This window comes from Notechis scutatus, chromosome 5 (genome assembly GCF_049901735.1).
Source record: "Notechis scutatus isolate UNSWTSFEM ecotype Mainland chromosome 5, rNotScu1.2, whole genome shotgun sequence".
Lineage (NCBI taxonomy): Eukaryota > Metazoa > Chordata > Lepidosauria > Squamata > Elapidae > Notechis > Notechis scutatus.
This window is the reverse complement of record NC_142013.1, coordinates 17,839,731-17,860,053: the sequence shown is the minus strand read 5'-3', so window position 1 is coordinate 17,860,053 and position 20,323 is coordinate 17,839,731. Positions and strand designations below refer to the sequence as shown.

The following is a 20,323-nucleotide window of genomic DNA, read 5'->3' as shown; positions in this document are numbered from 1 at the left end:
GCAGCCAATAACCACAACACGTCTGACCATGTAAAGCTGTTTTGTCTATCGGTTCTAATGCTGGCAGCATTAATTTTCTAGGTCCCTTTCCCAAAGCATTAAAAAAAACACACCTCTGAATGGCAGGTGGTTTTGCAGGATCTTTTTTTTATGCCCATTATTTTGTCTGCTAATGAAATTTGGGCCATTTTCACAAAAAGTGTGTAATCTATCATTTTGCTCTGCTCCTTCCCCCTTTTAAAGTTGATCAATATTGTTTATTATGTCTTGTTTTAAAATGTGCATTTTGGAGTGAAGTTTTGTGACATCATTCACAAACTTGAGGTTTAAAGATAATGTTATTGCAGAAAAAAAAGAATACACTAATTTATTGATTGGATTTTTACCTCACCTTGATTTTGTACAACTCAAAACAGAGGATATTATTATTATTATTATTGTACCTCACTGCTAAGAAGTGTACATGAGGCTCCCACCTATTTTCCCCATAGCAACAATACTTAGTGATGGGTTCACCTGATAGAGAACTGCTGACCCAAAATCATATCACCGGAGGCACATTATATTATGGATCGTTTGATCAATGTATTAATGATTGATATCTGCTTTTTAATTTTAATATCAACTATTAGAATTGTTATAATATTTTATGTCCATTTTTCTTGTTACAAAACCTTTACAATGCACTGACCTCTAAATTAGTTAATTATGTTTATCCCTATATTTCTGATATTTTTTTTCTAATGCAAGTAACTTCAAAGACTACCACTTATTAAGTTCAGGTAGGGTAAAAAAATCAATTCATGGTTTTTAAAGTGTCCCCCCGCCCATCCTTAATACATATTTATTTAACAAAAAGCTTTTAAAATAACATTTCTGAAGTCATGGACCACTAAATTATTTGGAAGACATATAAATCACTCAGCTAAACAAATACCTCCTCCATTCTGCCTACATTTTTGTCCTCCATAAAATAGGGGTTCATGCTTTTAGGCAAATAACATTTGTATATTCCATTTTAAAAGGTGCTTTAAAACGATGTTTTTATCAGATATATTGTCTATAATTAAATATGAGGGGTCCTTGGTGATCTCTGAGCTTGGTTGTTTTCTTGCAGATGTTTCAAATTATCTAAGTACTTATTAACACTGATGATGTTGCTTAGTTTGGATAGTGAAATGTATGCAAAAAACAACCAAGTTCAGAGAGCACCAAGTACCCTTCATTTCAACCTTGAACTAGAAATTTGGTTTCTTTTAATAAATCCCACACTACTATAATTCTTAGGCTCTGAATGTTACGTGGTAGAAATCCCCGAATACTAAATTGATAGTGGTGAGTGGATCTCCAATCCAATGAAACTCTATTTTTAGATATTGATTGTCCTATTTTCAGTTCATATTTTACTTTTGTTGCTGCATGTGCAAGATCATAATTGTCAGGGCCTAGCAGGGAATATAGATTGGTTTTGGTGCAGCACCTGTTGGATCTCAGCAGACCTCTGTTGGTTCAGGATCAGAGTTTCAGAGTTATAGTTTTAGAAAAATTATTCAGTGATTAATGGATTGCCTTTATTGAATATTTTAAAATGTCCAACTCATGTGCGATGATTTGGTCTAATCCTTGTTGGTTTTCATTAAGTACAACTTAAACAATTTTCAGTTTTAGAGTTTTTAGTTTTTCATCCATTTGTAGAGTTTAAAGGGCACAATTAAGTTTATAGAAGCTTATGTAAGTAACAAGAAACAATTTTGTGCCTTATGTCTGATCTAAATCAGACTTTTTGGTCTGTTACAGATAAAATAAGAATGCAATTTTTTACTTTAAAAATGTTTTTACATCACTAATCATGGGCTAGTCCTACAATTACAGCCATGGTGGCACAGTGGTTAGAATGCAGTACTGATGCCTGCTGGCTGCCTGTAATTTGCAGTTCAAATCTCACCTGGCTCAAGGTTGACTCAGGCTCCCATCCTTCCGAGGTGAATAAAATAAGGACCCAGATTGTTGGGGACAATATGCTGACTCTGTAAAAACCGCTTAGAGAGGGCTGTAAAGAACTGTAAAGTGGTATATAAGTCTAAGTGCTATTGCTAGTCCACAAATTACAACAATTCCATTAACAACTATTCAAAGTTATAAAAGCACTGAAATGCCTCTTAACAAATGTCATGTATTTTTCTTTATTTAATATATAAAATACAAAGAAAAAAAAACCTTTTTCCTCTTTTTATTTTATATCCGTATTAAATAAATATTTTGTCTAGATTTAAAGTTGTTACATGAAGAATAAGTAGGAGTTTTAGTAAAATGGGGAAATATTGTATACATGTTTGTAAATATTGCTATAAGTTAAAAGTAGAAAAAACTATATAACATATAAGAATAGTAACAATTATGTCAATATGAGTGAATACAGATACCTGTATGTTGTAATGAGAAGGACCGGGGGAGACATGATAGCAGTCTTCCAATATTTGAGGGGCTGCCACAGAGAGGAAGGGGTCAAGCTATTTTCCAAAGCACCCGAAGGCCAGGCAAGGAATAATGGATGGAAACTGAACAAGGAGAGATTTAACCTGGAAATAAGGAGAAACTTTCTGACAGTGAGAACAATCAACCAATGGAACAGAAGTTGCCCTCGGAAGTTGTGGGAGCGCCATCACTTGAGACTTTCAAGAAGAGATTGGACTCCCATCTGTCAGAAATGGTGTAGGGTCTCCTGCTTGGGCGGGGGGTTGGACTAGATGACTTATAAGGTCCCTTCCAACTCTGTGGCAGCTTTCTGGATGCCTTAGACTCTGATTATCTGTTATCTGTTAATGAGTGTAAATGTAGTGCTTTAGTTGAAATATGATTAATAAAAATTTACTTTGAGAAAAATATTTTTTTTTCTAAAAAAACCCCCACAAATGGCATGTATTCACGATGGTTGAAGTATCCTGGGGTCATGTGATCACCATTTGACACCTTCCCAGCCCTCGTCTGACAAAGTCAATGCGGGAAGCATGATTCCCTTAATGATCCCATGATTCACTGAATCCCTGCAGTGATTCGCTGAACAACCGTGGTCGAAACAAGGTCTTAAAATTGGGCGCAACTCCTTTAACAAGAGTTAAAACAACCACCTTGCTTAGAAACAGAAATCCCAGAATCTTTGGTCATAAATCAAGATCTACCGGTATTGTTGCTTTTCTACTGCTTTACATTGCCCAGTTCCTTTTCTACAGTAGCCAATCAGTCTGCAGACTTCAGCTCCCTAAAATCTCCTGCCATTTCACAGAGCAGATGTTTTCTATGATACCATCCTCAAGCAGAAGCTTGCTGTAGAGATTGAATCAGCTTTTTGGAACTGGTGCTTAACAAGGCAGCTGGCTTGAGGCACGTGAAACCAGACTGGGCAACAAGATGTACCAGCGTGTGTGAAAAGGATTTCAGTCTCTTGGGGAATCACAAGCTGAAACCTGAGCCAGCGTTGTGATGCAGTTGCAAACGGAATAGAAAGGAACTTTATCTTATAGCATTGATATTCTATTGTCAAGATCTTTGTTCTGCTTTGATCGAACTGCACCTAGAGCATAGAATAATAGAGTTGGAAAGGACCTTGGAGGTCTTATAGTCCAACCCTAAGCTCGAGCAGGAGATCCTATACCAGATGGTTGGGGGCAATATGCTGACTCTGTAAAAACCACTTAGAGATGGCTATAAAGCACCGTGAAGCGATGTATATAAGTCTTAAGTGCTATTGCTGTTGTCCAGTCTCTTTTTGACAGCCTCCAGGGATACAGCACTCACAACTTCTGGATGCAAGTTGTTCCATTGCTTGTTAGGAAATTTCTCCTTAGTTCTAGCTTGCTTCTCTCCTTGGTTAGTTTCCATCCATTGTTTCTCCTCTTGCCTTTTGGTGCTTGGGGCACTGCATTTTGGGAAGGATATTGACAGACTTGAGCATATCCCTAGGAGAGCAACTAAGATGATTAGAGATATGAAGGAAAACTAGTTGGAGGCATTCCCTATGTTGAGCCTGGAAAAGAGAAAGCTTCAGGAAGTCAGTTCTCTACATTGACCTTGTACAGTCCTTCGTATATGTTGGATTAAAACCTCCATAGTCCTTAGCCAGACTGACCTGGGAATCCTGCATGTTGCTATCCATCTGAATGGCATCGGATTAGAAAAGCCTGAATTATTCAGATCAGTAGGAAATCTCTAAATCTGCCAATTTCAGATGACAACTGTGTTGAAAGATAACAGAAAATGAAACCTTTTACATGTCAACCATAAGTAGAGTCAGTATCAGTGGTAGTATTCAGCCGGTTCTCACCGGTTCACATGAACTATCAGTGGTAGTATTCAGCCGGTTCTCACCGGTTCACATGAACCGGTAGTAACTTCTGGCTAGCCACGCTCCCAACCCGGTCGCTGCTCGCTCGCTTGCCCCGCCCACCCGATACTCACTCAACCTGCCTGCCTGACGCTAGCCCGCTCCTTAAGGTATTTCTTCCCCCGCTCCTGACAATCAGCTGTTCCTAACATCAGCTGTGCCGGATTCCCCTCGCTTACTTACTGCTTTGTCCAGGAGGCTTCCCTGAGGCCCAGGAAGGCAAAAATCTCCCCCTGCCCCCCTCCATTTTTTGCCTTCATGGGCCCCAGAGAGGTCCCATGAAGTACCCCCCCAGTCCCAGGCTCAGTTTTCTGCCTTCTTGAGCCTTAGGGAAGCCTGGGAGCAAAAATGCCCCCCCCAGGAGGCTTGCCTCAGGCCCAGAAGGCCCAAAAATGAGGGGTTGTTGCAAAAAAACTCCCACCGCCACCTAGTCACATGGCCATGCCCCCTAGCTATGCCCCCTAGCCACACCCACAGAACCGGTAGTAAAAAAAATTGAATCCCACCACTGGTCAGTATACAAGTATACTCTGAATTGAATGGACTAATGGGACAAAGGGGATGTCTGTGGAAATAGAATGCCCATCAAATCCAAATGGGGTGATTAATATACGAGGGCTATCCACAAAATAGATTACGTTTTCGTCTGTAGCAAGAAGGGGCGGAGCTAGTGTGGCCATCTTTGGTCTGTGCGTCCGCCGCTCAGTCTGCATCTAGTCGTGCTAGTGGGAGGTTCATATCGTTGCCCGTTATTTCACAGCAAACATTTGAAATGTGTGCTGCAATTGAAAATCCCGCGAGTTGTGAGGTGCGATCAGTGATAAGGTTTTTGTTGGCAAAAAACCATAAACCGATTGAAATTTTTCGGCAACTGTGTGAAGTGTACGGGGACAACATCATCACTAAAGGTGGAGTGTGCCAATGGTGCATTAAGTTTAAAAATGGCCGAACTACGGCACTCGAGAAGTCCTGAATGCTTTCAAGTGGGAGATTTTTCCTCATCCGCCCTAGAGCCCCGATCTTGCACCAAGCGACTACCACTTGTTTCCAAGGATGAAGACCTGGCTTGGAACACAGTGCTTTGATGACGATGCGGAACTGCGGGCGGGCGTGACTGACTGGCTCAAATCTCAGGCGGCTGAATTTTATGACAATGGAATTACAAAGCTTGTTCACTGCTATGATAAGTGCCTCAATTTGTTCGGTGAATATGTTGAAAAGTAGTATTTAAGTGTCACTTTCAAGTGTATATAATAAATTTTTTTTCCTACACTTTGTTTTTTTTTCTATCACAAAACGTAATCTATTTTGTGGATAGCCCTCGTATTTTACCCATTTATTTATACATATATAAAATGGGAATGGTATTTTTACATAGATATATTTTACACGTGCATAAAAAGGCCACGAGATCTTATTAACGTGCAGAAACTTGTAGTATGGCCAGCTTTTTCCCCCTGGTCCTATTATTATGACAGGTGATCCTCTTTTTATAACCCTAATTCAGCCTGTAAGTTGTGACAGTTGTTAAGCGGGTCATCACGTGACTATGATTATGACCTTTTTTTTTTTTTCAGTGGCTAATCAATCCCATGGTCATTTTGTTTGCTATGGATGTTTGTTGCCAAGATTCCTAAATAAATGTTGATTTCTGACAAAAAAATAATAATCACAAATTGTGGTCACATGACCAGGGGATGCTGCAAACAGGTACAAACGCAAGCCCGTAGCTGAGCACTTGAAATGCAGTCACATGACTGTATGTGTGGGGCAGGGGTGTCAAACTCACATTGCCACTGCAGCATCACGTGACCTATCAGGACTTCCCCCCCTTCGCTAAAACGGGGGTGCATGGCCAGCATGTGATGCATATGGCCCACAGGCCGGGAGTTTGACAGCCCTGATGTGGAGGATACCCAACTATTGCACTTCAAATCCAGGTTGTAAGTATCTTTTAGGGAGTCCACTGTAACTTTGAACTAAGTGAGTCAAAGACTACCTGTGTCTGTAATATTAAAGGTTTACAGTAATATAATAGAGAGCCAGTATCAAGCAGTGACTCTGCTCTTTAACTGAGATAATCTCAGGTTTCTGGTTATCCACAGAGTTCACTGAGTGATTTTTAGTCTTATCATTTTCTCTGAGACCCAGCCTAAATCTTGGATATAAATGCAACAATTCATACTTAAAGTATATATTAATGCTGATTAATAAGCTTATGCATAAGAAGGGATATCTGCAAGGAATCTTTCTCCAGAAAGAGAAGGCTTTAAAAGGCACAGCGATTTAAAATAATGCTTCTAGTCTAATATGAGGTATTGGCTCAATAGAATAGGACAGCAGGAGCTTCCAGGAACACAGGCGGTGTGTGGGTTAAGCCACATGGAGCATAAGCCACCAGGCATTCTTTTAAAAAACAAAATGCAAAAATTCCAGGAAGTGTATTTTTTTTCCTATTTCAATTGATGGCTATGGAGGAATTAATTGTCCTAAAATAGCAATAGCAATAGCACTTAGACTTCTATATCGCTTCATAGTGCTTTATAGCCCTCTCTAAGTGGTTTACAGAGGCAGCATGTTGCCCCAATAATCTAAGATCTTCATTTTACCGACCTCAGGATAGAAGGCTGAGTCAACCTTGAGCTGGTGAGAATCGAACTGCTGACAAAGGGCAGAGTTAGTCTTCAATACTGCATTCTAACCATTCTAATCACTGAGTCATCGTGATTCAAAATCAGCTCCAATCCTATGATGTTGGAATCCGAAGTGGGTTAGCTAAGTGTCCTTTCAGTCCAAGGGTCAATATATCCATGTTACCTTTCTTCACAGAAAAGAGCATCAAAAGGCTAACGTAAGTTGACTTAAAAAAAACCTCTGGCAGCATTCTACCTTGCTTATTGCTTGCTTATTACTTACTGCATGTTTCTCATTACTACAATTTCTTCCCAGTGTGCATCTGCTGCCATTGTGGAAAATAGAATTTTTTATGTTACTGCACTGACTGATGGTTGTAATTGAGCCTGGAATTATGACCATAAATCAGAGTGGTGATTTAGTGGCTTCGCACCCAATTCTATGACCTTTTTGTGATGGTTGTTATGTGAATGTCATAGCTGTTAAGCTAACCTGTTTTCACTAATGGGTGGGTGTTTTTTTGCCAGAAACTGGAAGTCAACAACAGAAACTGGCAAAAAATGCCAAAAACCATGGTCATGTAGCTGTGGGACGCTGTAAATGGCCCTAAGTGCTAGTCTGTTTCCAAGCACTCAAAATGCGATCACATGACTATGTCATGCGATCACATGACTATGTCTATGTGGCCATTGGAACTTTGAAATTGAATCATAAGTAGCTCTCGGAAGGTTCATTGTAACATAGAATGGTTGCTAAACGATTGGTTGTTAAATGAGGAGTACCCGTACCCTAAAAGAATGCTTGTGCTAATGCAGGAGACCCATACTTTTTGCTTTAAAAGACAATTTTCTTGGTAGTTGCTAGAATACAGAGCCTCAGAAGAAAGGAATGGATGGATGGATGGACAGCTTTTTAAAAATGTATATCCACACTGTCATTCACCCCCACAGCAACACATCTTCCTCTGTATTTCCACAGAAACCAAATTGTGCAATATTGTTTTCAGTTTAATATTAGATATGGAGGATTGCCTGAATCCCAGAAGATTCTGGGCAGTTTACAGTGTATACAAAAATGCAAGCATTTTTTTTAAAGTGCCTGCAGAAGGGTAAACAAAGTAAACATAGTCAAACACAACAAGAACTAACAAAGGCTCAGCACACACTCACTCTAATCCAGGGATCCTGGCACTGGGCTTCAGCATGCCAGAAACTGGGCCGCGCAAACAAACGAAGCTCCATCTGCAAGATGTAGGCAGCATGCGAAACTATGTCCCCTCTGGTCCATGGAAAAACCTCTCTCCACGGATCTGGTCCCTGGTGCCCAAAAGGTTGGGGACCGCTGCTCTAATCCCAGGACTGGGAGCAGAGCCACTTTTAAAACAGCTTTTTTTAATTAAAAAAAAAAGCCCTACGATGGGAACCACACAGAACACCAGGGAGGTATCATTCCAGAGAGAAGACACGATAGGGAGACTTTAAAGTATCTCTTGCATTTGCTTTTTATTTACTGAAACATTTAGACAGAAGAATAAGACTAATAAAAAGTAGAATAGAACAAAAAGGAAAGAAAGGAAAGAACAAAAACTAAGGGTGCAAACAGAAATAATAGCAGAAAACTAGAAAGGAAAGAAAAATAATATAAAGTGGTTTCTGGTCTTTACAGGAGTCATAAATACAATTATAAGTTGACCTTTCTTGTGACTCTTCTTTCTGTATTTTATCCTATCCAATCATATGTTCGTTTTTTTTCTATTTTATACAAAAACTTCAAAGGGGTTTTCAGTCACCAATACTTCCCTTTTATGATCCTGTAGTTCCTTAATTTGGGATACAGTTAGGGGAATTGGATGAAAATTAGTGTTTACTGCCCGGATGCCCATCCTGACACCATGTGAAATTTGCAGTAGATGTTTTTTCTAAGAGAGAGAAATATCTGCCACTTTAGGATTGAACTCTCAACTTTCCTAGGGGGAGGCGAGAGTCTTCAACACTAGACCACCACACTGCTCCCATTTGCAGTCACCAATAAATATAGATAGTGTCTTCTCTCTGATTAAGCAAGGCCACATCAGTGAGTTTTGTCAGTTTCATTAACCATTCCTCTGTTCTAGGTATTGCCAAATGTTTCCATCTTTGGACATGGAATGGACTTTATTCCCCAACTATTTCAACATATTAGAAATATTTAAAGTACAAAAGTAGATAACAGAATTTATGATATTTGACATTGTAAGACTGATCTTTGAAACAGAATTATGTACGGGTGATGGACATGTCGTGATTGCTAAAAGGTATACACTTTTATTGAAATTTGAAAGAGAAGAAGTTAAGGAATGTATGATAAATGGGCTAAAAATATTGGTTACAATGTACAGGTAGAATAGTAGAAAGGATTGAAATTTATACTATGTTGTAAACTCAAAGAGAGTTTTTATAAAATGATGTATCATTGATATATAATACTAGAAAAATTATCCAGACTATACAGTACAGTACTAGCTGGATACCCGTGCTTCGCGATGAAACGTTGTGATCCGTCTATGCAGGAGAAATTTGGTTCACCATCCATTGGTTGTCAGTGGTTGTTGGTGATTGAAACATATAAGGGAATATCACTCCCGCCACCTTGAGTCTGAAAGCAGTTCCATAGGTGGAAGGTGTAGATATTTTGGTGAGGTACTGACATTTGGTACTGTAAGGAGCCCCAGACCACTCCTGAGTGAAGGAGTGGAATGTCTGCCAGTTTGAACTGAGGTAACAGGATGTGAGGCAATTGGCAGTTGGAACAGAGTTCTTTTCAGGTGGGGAGAGGGAGTAGAACTCCTTAGCATCAGAGCGTGTTAATTACTGTGTAAGAAATACTAATGATCTGATGGTCATTTCGAAAAATCCTTTCTTGGCTTTCCTAGAAGCCAAGAGGAACATACGTGCCAAATTTCAAGTTTGTAGGCTTTATGGTTCTGGAGATTCATAATGAGTAAATGGTACTTGGCTTTTATATACTGTATATAGAAGATAAAAGTACTTTAAATTTATGTTAGAAGTGTGAACAAAAAGAAGGGCCATTTTATCATGCTTGGTAGAAAGAAGTGCAAAAATAGCTAGAAAATGCTGGGTTCAAATATATACAATAATTCAGAAGATTTTAAAGATTAACATTCAACTGAAACCAGAACGTTTCCTCTTGGGACTGAAGTTACAGTTGGGAAAAAGTACGTTCTGCATTTCCCAAAATCAGTTATTTATTCCAGGATTCTCACCAATGCTTCCTAGCTGCTGCATCTTTTATTAAAGTTGTATTCTATGCTCTGAAAAATGACCAGAGTCCTGCAGGTTTTCAGCCCCTTTATATAAACTCTGTTTTTCAGAAAGGCTGTTTTGGGAGAATGTCATCTTTTTAGACCATTTGGACCTGTAGCTTTGAAACATGCTTGCCCTTTTATTTTCCAGATTTATTTTCTTTTCACAGCAAATTGGCTGACATTTATTGGTGCAAGACATTTCCACCATCTCCCTTAATATGGTCCCTTGCATTTCTGACGTTTTTACTCTTACAGCTTAAGGCATCACAAATCAATAGAAGGGGAAAAAAGGCTAAACTTCTTGACTTGGGGTTTGGAGCTATTGTACGTTATGTAACACCCTGGCATTGTCTATAAATAACCTGAATTGTAACAGTAAGTCTGATGCTGTGAAGAACAATGTGTCTTGACAATTCATTTTGGGGGAATTCAACTATGGAAGCTTAGACAAAAAGGTGCATTTCATAGAGAAAGAAATTTCTGAACCTATCCTTCTGAACTATTTGAATTTCCCATGCAATTTTCTTACAACAGGCAACCGTGTGGTTCTTTTTTAGCACATAATTATATGGAATGGGGTGGGAGATTTTCCACTTGAAGCCTATAATATCTTCTGCAATCTCTCTAGTTTAATGAAAAGAAGGACTAGGGGTGACACGATAACAGTGTTCCAATATTTGAGGGGCTGCCACAAAGAAGATGAGGTCAACTTATTCTCCAAAACACCTGAAGGCAGGACAAGAAGCAATGGATGAAAAGTAATCAAGGAGAGAAACAACATAGAAATAAGGAGAATTTTCCTGACAGTTAGAACAGTTAATCAGAACAATTAATCCAGAAGTTGGTGCTCCAACATTGGAAGTTTTAAAGAATAGATCAAACCACCACTGGAATGAAATGGTATAGGGTTTTGTTCTTGAGTAGAGGGTTGGACTAGAAGACCTCCAAGATCCCTTCCAACTCTGTTATTCTGTTATTTTCAGTCTAAGGCCACAGCTTGCCTTTGAGTGAGGTGCTAGAAGCCACCTTCGAAAACCAAGACAAAAAATAGTTAATGTATTATTACATAGGAATATAATTCATGTGGTTAATTCAATATATTTAATACAGTTCTTGCTTAATGGCCATTCATTCAGAGACCATTTAAAATTATGAATAAAGGGACTTTATGATCTATGCCTAAAATTATGGGCATTGCAGTATCCCTGCACTGTGCCTGCAGTCATGTGTTTGTGATCTGGATACTTGGCAACGCTTTTATCCTTAACACTGGTTGCCAAGTATCCTGTGATCATGTGATTACCATTTGCAGTCTTTCCTGCCACCTTCCCCAGAAAGTCACTGGGGAAGCCAGCAGGGAGGGTCAGAAACTACTGCTGCCTGCCAAGCAGTTTCTGGGGGTTTGCTAGAAAAGGTCCACCCAGAAAACCAAACTGGATTTTGGCATGGAGTGGTTGCAATATGTGCCACTGGCACAGCCACCTCCCAGGATTCAGAGAAGACCCTCTTGCTTCCGGGGGCTGGCTGCAATCATCCTCTACTGCAAACACTCTGCGTCAAAATCCTGCTTGGATTTCAGGGTGGATCTTTTTTAGCCAGTCTCTTGAGAGAAAAAGTCCTGCCCTCTAGAGCAGGGGTGTCAAACTCAATTTCATTGAGGGCCACATCAGAGTTGTTTGATCTTGGGGGGCTGGGGTGGGTGGGGCCAGGATGGGCATGGCTACTTGTGTCAGGGGCACCTGTGGCGGCCCGAGCACTGAGACAGCAAAAACAGGTTCCCGAGCTCTGTTTTTGGCTGTGACAGCCTCCTGCAATCCTCTGCCAGGGAAAACAGACTTCAGGAAGGCTGCACGTGGCCCTCCTGAGCTCCATTTTCTTTGGCAGAGGCTGGTCCTTCACTGTTTCCAGAGCGGCCCCGCGGGCCTGATCTAAGTGTCAACTAAAAAGATAGTCCTTTGGTCTTCTTAGCTGCCAGCAAAAGGGAGTGGGGGGAAAACAAGGCATTCCTTAAATGCCTAGATAATCACCCCGGCAGCCCAAAGTTGTTGGAGTATAAGAAGGTTATTGGAGAGCATGATGGATGACTCTTGGAGATGGATATGTCTTGTTGGAGAAGTCACATCCAGGGGGTGGGGGGAAGATCAGGGTCAAGGGTGAAATGTGTGATGTGATTTTCTTTTCTCTGAGATGCGGCTAGGGACTTTTGATTTGAATGGGGGTGGATTTGTTGGAGCCCTGACACTAAGCACCCTGTAGGCCAGATTCGGCCTGTGGGCCTTGAATTTGACACCCTTGCTTTAGAGGGATCCAGCCCTGTGCAAGTCTGAGTCCCTACAACCCTACACCTACAACCAGGAGTATTCCAGGATTACAGTTGAGCGAAGCAGTCATGTGATGTCTCACTTAACAACCAGTTCATTCAGTGACTGAAGATTCCACTCTCAATTGTGGTAGTAAGCTGAGGACTGCCTATATTTTCATTCTGTCACACATTCAAATACAATTCCATTAGAACTTCTAGACAGATTTTGGAGTTCACCCAGAAGGGCTTTGAGATTTCACAAAGCCTTAGAAGCTCAGTTGTACATCCTGGTCTTAAAGTGTAATCATCTTTCTAAAATGATAGTAAGTCTTCTGATGGAAAGAGTAAATGCCTTTTGAAATGAACTTGTCCTCTTTTAAAGATGTCATCTTTGGAATGTATATAACTTGGATCTGTTGCTATCATGGCAACAATTTTGCAGTTTATCTTCCAAAACTCAAAAAGGAAAGGAAAGGAAAGGAAAGGAAAGGAAAGGAAAGGAAAGGAAGGAAAGAAGGAAGGAAGGAAGGAAAGAAAGAAAGAAAGAAAGAAAGAAAGAAAGAAAGAAAGAAAGAAAGAAAGAAAGAAAGAAAGAAAGAAAGAAAGAAGCACTCGTTCAGAATAATGGTCAAAAACATATTTAAAAAGTAAAATATCCCAATCTTTGACCAGCCTTTACAATAAAAACAATACAGTAAAAGGGGAAATAGTTTAAACATAATTTGATATTGGGAAAGGAGAAAAAAAGAATAGGATACCTTATTAATAGTATCATACAGATATTTGGCTACCGATATGTGAGTGTGGGTTAGCAACTTTTAAAAAATAATAAATATAACATTCATCTCCATGGCCCTTGTATTTGGGAATGATTGGGGCAAACAGAGGATGTTTTGGTACATCATAGAAAAGAGACCATATGAGAACATGAACAAAAATTTCTACCTCACTGGATCCATAGAGGCAAAGTCTATGCAAATAAGGATTCCCATGAAATCTTCCATTCATTTGTTTTATTGTCCTGTTATTTTCCCCCTTTCCCAATAACAAATTGTTGTGTTAAACTATTTCTCTCTTTATTATACATATTTTTTATTGGAACGACTGGTTCAAAGTCTGTAATAAAGATTTTGATGAGGGGAATGATAAATCTGCCATAAATAATTTGGAAAGTTGAGTGAGATAATAGATACCCAGAGTTCTCTCAAAATATGAAATCAATTATTAGTAATTAGGTTTAGATGGCAATTTTGACTCATAGCAATGGCAACAATTCATATTAAAGTCTATGTGCAATTACATTATTACAAATAATTGTTTATTAAAAGTGTTTTTGAGTCACTTCTTATTTTTAAAAATTTCAAACTGATTTGCAGTACAGGAAATAAAAACAGGATTAAAAAAAAGAGTTGAAACAATCCATAAGAAGATAGATATTGAGAAAGTTATTGCTAAGTAAGGTCAGCATTAAAAAGTGTTTTTTTAAAAAGCATCTAAAATGTGACACCATTCAGGAAGCCTTTTTAGCAGTCATTCTAAAGTGTATTTGCCATCACAGGGGGAAGTTCACTCTGTGTAGTCACCAAATGGTAGTTTGCAAATCACATCTTGGAAGGAATGTCAACAAAGCATAAGGCAGTTGAGCTAATATGGCTCTCAAGAGATTGCTGTTGTTGTTCAGTCGCTAAGTCACGCCTAATTTTTTGTGACTCCATGGACCATAGCAAGCTATGCCCCTCTTTTCTCCACTGTTTCCTGGAGTTTGCCCAAATTCATATTCATTGTGTCGATAACACTATCTAACCATCTCATCCTCTGACAAGTCCTTCTCCTTTTGCCTTCAGTCTTCTCCAACAATGTCTTTTCCAGTAAGTTCTCTCTTCTCATTTGGTGGCCAAAGTATTTGAGCTTCAACTTCAATATCTGTCCTTCCAAAGAACAGTCAGGGTTGATTTCCATTAGGGTTGCCTGATGTGATCTCCTTGCAAGGGACTCTCAAGAGTCTTCTCCAACACCACAATTTGAAAGCATCACTTCTTTGACACTCAGTCTTCCTTATAGTCCAACTCACAGCCATGCATTACTATGAGGAAAACCATAGCTTTGATTATATGGATCTTTATTTTTATTTATTTATTTATTTATTTATTTGATTTGCCAATTGTTTACAAGATAATAAGTATAAGTGTATACATAGTTGTGAATACATGAAATGGGTACATATAAGAAAAATAAAAGAAGAATAAGAGAAACAATAGGACAGGGACGGTAGGCACGTTGGTGCGCTTATGCACGCCCCCTACAGACCTCTTAGGAAAGGGGTGAGGTCAATAGTAGACAGTCTAAGGTTAAAGTTTTTGGGGTTTGGGGAAGAAACTACAGAGTCGGGTAGAGTATTCCAGACATTGACCACTCTATTGCTGAAGTCGTATTTCCTGCAATCAAGTTTGGTGCGGTTAACTTTGAGTTTGTATCTATTGTGTGCTCTTGTGTTGTTATGGTTGAAGCTGAAGTATTCATTGAAAGTTAGGACATTGCAATGTATGATTTTATATACCATGCTTAAATCAGACCGAAGACGGCGTAATTCAAGGTTTTATAGTTTTAGAATTTCAAGTCTGGTGGCATAAGGTATTCTACAACGAGTAGAGGAGTGGAGAACTCTTCTTGTGAAATATTTCTGGACTTTCTCAATTGTGCTAATATCAGATACGTAATGTGGGTTCTTTGTCAGCAAGGTGGTGTCTATTTTTAATATGCAGAGATTGCCAAACTTTGGTATCCTGCAGCATTAGCTGTCTTGGTTGAGGTTGCTTTGAAGTTGTAGATCAGTAAAACTATATCTACCCTAAAGTGACTAAACAAGATTGTTCATAATTTGGAAAGAATACTGTAATGTATGTGTAAATGGCTTTGGGAGACAGAAGAAAGAGCTGCAGACTAGGACAACGGCCAGATGAGAGACAACTAAGCCCACAGAAGAAATGGGGGCATGGCAAACTTCTCAGAAGGGATCCTTCTTATTTTGTTAGACTTTAAAAGTGAGGAGCAGGGAGTGGAGGAGAGATATCCATTCAGACTTGCAAGATTCTGCTAGTGTAGCCTTATAATAAAGATAGAGTTAGTTTTCTGTGGGCTCAGTTGTCTCTTATCTATGTTTGTTTGGACCTACCTCCTAAGACTGACAGATTGATAGAAGTCACTGCATTTTGGGTTGCATTCTCCTCTTATTTCCCTATATTCTGAACTCAGGGAAAGAAATGGATAGCTATGTCTAGATCCCACCCACAGGTTTTTAACCCTTTTTTAGGAGCTCATTTGAATAACGTGGACAGCCAAAAGAATCCAAGAAGGTGTAGACTATAACATGTGCCTTCCGGCATAATTAGAAACAACATGATCTTAAGAGTTTCAGAGCTTGATTTTGATTTGCTTTTCTGCTTGTGAATATACAAAGTGATTAAAAACAATGAAACTTTACAAAAAATAATTAGAAGCAATAGTCGTAAAACAAACAGTTCAAAACAATGCCAGATGAAAACCAAATCCAAAAGCAGCAGGTTAAAAACAGCAGGCTGAGCATTTAGACATTTACATTTCCAGCTCAAAAGTGGAAAACAAAATGCTGGCTATATAATATGTTCCTTTGCAGAGGAAAAAAAATATGGATGGTGTGCTTGTTCTGCTGTTGATTTTATAACGCATGGAAACGAGCTGTTCTGGTACTTTTAATAGAAAACCAGGACATTATTGTTATTATTACGTGCTGGGTCTTTATTCTTATACTTTCATTCCCTAGACTGTAGTACTTCTCTTTTTAATTTTGAATATTAAACAAAACTTGTGATACTGGTTTGTGACACCATAAACATGCTACAGTAATCCATACTCATATATTTATGATGTTATCAATATTTATTAAAAACATTAGTAGCACAGGAAAAGAAAAGTCTGCATATTTTATTATTTCATACTAGCTTTACCCAGAAAACATTTTATTAAAAAAATCTAAATTGGAAATGTTTAGCTTTGAGAAGGAGAGAACAGAGATGATAGCAATCTTGAAATACCTGAGGGTGTCACATTGAAAGTAGTCAAAATCTTACTCTTATCTTTTCTGAATACGGGACATACAATAATACAATTGAGTTATAGGAAGATTAGCAGCTCATTGGCTCACTTGATGAGGATGCTAGGTTGACAATTTGCAAATCCGAGTTCGAAGCCCGAGTGCTGGTGTGTGACACGGTGAGCTCCTAGCATTCACTCCAGGTCCTGCCAACCTAGCAGTTTGAAAGCATGCAAATGCAAGTAGATAAATAGGTACCACTTCCGTGGGCTCATTAATGGGGACATGAAAGGAGTCCCCAACTGGGTATCCCCCTGGGACAGTGATGTCACAGGTTAATCACTTCACCACAGAACTCTTTGGTGTTTCTGACATAGAAGTATATAGCATAGGAAGGTTTTGGATTTTTGGGTGGTTTTTATCATTTTTGATATTTTATTATTGTTTTGTAAGCCATCCAGGGTTATGCTATATAAGATGTGTGATCAAATAAATCTACTAAATAAAAAAAAATGTCAGGATTCCAGCAGTTACCCCAATTAAATCATGAGTCTCGAGCCAAACTTCCAAAACTTCAAAGGATTTATTGGAAGTTAACATGTCTGCCTGGGGTGAAGCTGACTCTGAGACACATAATTCATTGTCACTCTTGACCTGAGTTTTCCTCCACCCCCTGCGTGTATCATAATTCATATTCTCCAATGAGACACATCCATAGCCAAGAGTCATCAATCATGTACTCCAGTTAGATATTTGCACAGCAGAAATTTCAGTCATCTAGATACTATCTTTGAAAAACTATTTATGGAATGCACTTTTGATTTCCAAGCTGCCACACTGCTCTTTCAAACCCCTTTCCCTGCTCCCTTCCTGTTGGCAACTCTAAAAAGACCATAGAAATATTTTATGAGTTGACAACACTCTTATTTGCATCTTACAAGGAGCACTCCAGGAGCACAGTTAGTTTCGCGGTGTAATAAGTTATCCCAAGGTGATGGACTCTCCTTCATTTTTCAAACGGGGGTAAGGCTCTCAGGGGTATTTCAGTTTGGATTCTTGAATAGAGCAAGAATACGACTCAGTGGCCTAAGTGCCCCTTTCCTACTCTAGAATGTTATGGTCCTGTGTTGTTGGTTACATCTGCAGCCCACCTTTGTCGAATGGTTCTTCTGATAGCTGAGCTTTGCAGTAGTGTGTATTCTAAAAGTATTAACTGTAATAATAGATTTTGTGTAGCACACAGCAAAACACAAAGAAGAACAAGGGAAAGGCACTGAAAGCAAACTACAACTTTCTAGTCAGAAGTCTTTTTATAAAGGGCTATCTTCTCTATGGAGTTTGGTGTAGTTTTGTTAAGGCATCAGGCTTCAAAGTGAGAGGCTATGAATTCTAATCCCACTTTAGCCGCAAAGCCATCTGGGTGACCTTGAGCCAGTCACTTTCTCTCAGCTTTAGAAAAGAGGCAATTGCAAATCACTTCTTAGAAACCTTGCTAAGAAAATTTCAAGACTTTGTCCAGGCAGTGTCAGAGAATCGAGTACAATTGAATGGAAGGAAAATATCTGTCTGTCTGTCTGTCTACAATCTGTCATCTACCTGTCTGTGAGACTGGAATCATAGTTACCAAATGTCCAAACACATTTGTTTTCTTGAATAAGAAACAGAAACCTTTTGTCTTTACATATTAAATATAAAGAAGTATGCTTATAAAAATGAGCTGATTGTTTAAACCTGCTGCTCATAAATTTAATTAATTTAATGCCATTCCCTTCTTAGATGACAACAAACAGCTAGATTGGTATTCAAGGAGACCTCTTAAGTTCCTTTACAGCTGTTATTTGAGGTAAAACAGCAGTAAGTTAGACTTCAAGTGTTGGTGTTAATTATCTGCACTGTAAATCTTAATCAGCTTCATTAATAACAATCCTTAACTGTTGGTAATATACACATATAAAATGCTGATATTTTTCTAGGAACGATACAAGAAAAGAAAAGGAAGTAATGGAAAAGCTGCATGTTCTTGGCCAAACGAAGAGGCCAAGTTTGTCTTGTTTTCATTATAGCATTCTTCTTGGGGAGGACCGAGGTTGAGGTTCATTGTGACCCTTAGCTTTCTTTTCTCCTCAACTTAATCAGGACTGTGAATTACTCTTAATTAACAGCAAGTCTGGAATTTCCTGGCTTGCATCTTATAAAAACAAACAAATGATAGCAGTTGGCATGTGTCTCTCCTTCTTTTCAAATATGTATACATTTTAGAAAAGTTGTTGTAGAATGATAATCATCATCTCCTTTTAGTGGCCCCATAATCCCTTGCGGGGTGGAGTCTGGGCAACTGAATGGAACTGAGTGTTTACTGGCCGGATGCCCTTCCTGTCGCCAATGCGGAGTTTTATTCAGCAGATATATTCTCATTGTGCCCAGAGAGAGAAATATCTGCCTCTGCCTAGGATCGAACTCACAGCCTCCTGATTGTGAGGTGAGAGCTCCACTTCTAGACCACTGCACCACTCAGTATTGTAGAATGATAATATGATAATAAAATGACAATAAAAGGAGACCTTTTGATAAGCAAATACAGTGTTATATCAGCACCCCAGTGTCCATGGACTTTTTCATCCTACAATGTTAGAACAACTTCTATAATTTTAAGTAGTCTGGTAATTCAAGACATCAGCTTGGAGAGAAAGGAGTATCATGCTGCTTAAATACCTTCCAATTTTCCCATGTTTTTGATAATACAAATTTATTTAAATGTCAACTTTGCTGAGAAAATGACACTTGGAAAGCATTTAAGTCTGAGTTTTACTTTCCTGCATCTTGTGTACTGGGTACTTTTTTGCAAATGAACATATTTTTGGGTGCTTTGCCTAAATGTCAAACTATTTGTGCATTATTACAAATAAATACCTAAAAGCTTCTCCAAAAAAAAAAAAAAGCAATCTTAAGAGAAAAAAGAATTTTATATGCATTATAACTTTGGACATGGCCATATCAAATACTACTCATGGCCTCTTGGAATGAAGTCTATTTTTTTTTACTCAGGGCTGTTCATTCATTACTATTGCAATATAATACGTGCATATTTAAGTCAATTTCTCTTTGGTTTTGGCCAAAGAGGCAAAAGAACCACCTTCAGAAATAAATACAGTTGGGGGGAAAAAATTAAGAATAGTTTGCCTGGTTCCTGTCATGGCTGAAAAATAACCCCCTTACTTAGTTGAAACTCTGAGCTTTATTTAACTTTCTTTAAATTGCCGTATATCACTTTATTTGACAGCACATATTTTCTTTTAGCAGGCAAGGGCAGAAACTGCTAGATTAAGTGATTTAAACAAAATAAAGAGTTGCTGAGAAAATTTCTTTTTCCTAGCTCCTGAGCCAAGCCAGACGTCAAATAGCTTAGGTTTGGCTTGGGTATGAAACAATGTGTGAAGCGTTCAAGAATCCCACCACTGTATCAATTTAATTGACAAGCTTTGCTTAAGGAAGATGTCTGTTGGCCTTATGTTTTTTTTTCTCTGTTGGCGTAGTTAATTTCTTGTCTCCCGTGGTTGTATACTTTTTGTATATTTATCAGCATTACATAGCAGGGGGTTTATAAGCCATCCAGAGCCAGTCTGGATTTGGGCA

At 38.8% G+C, this 20,323-nt stretch overlaps 1 protein-coding gene across 1 annotated transcript in view; it reads left to right on the top strand.

Annotated features, from left to right (window-relative positions):
• GUCY1A2 (guanylate cyclase 1 soluble subunit alpha 2) overlaps positions 1-20,323 on the top strand; it is a 210,900-nt gene that overhangs the window by 73,044 nt on the left and 117,533 nt on the right. The window lies entirely within an intron of this gene.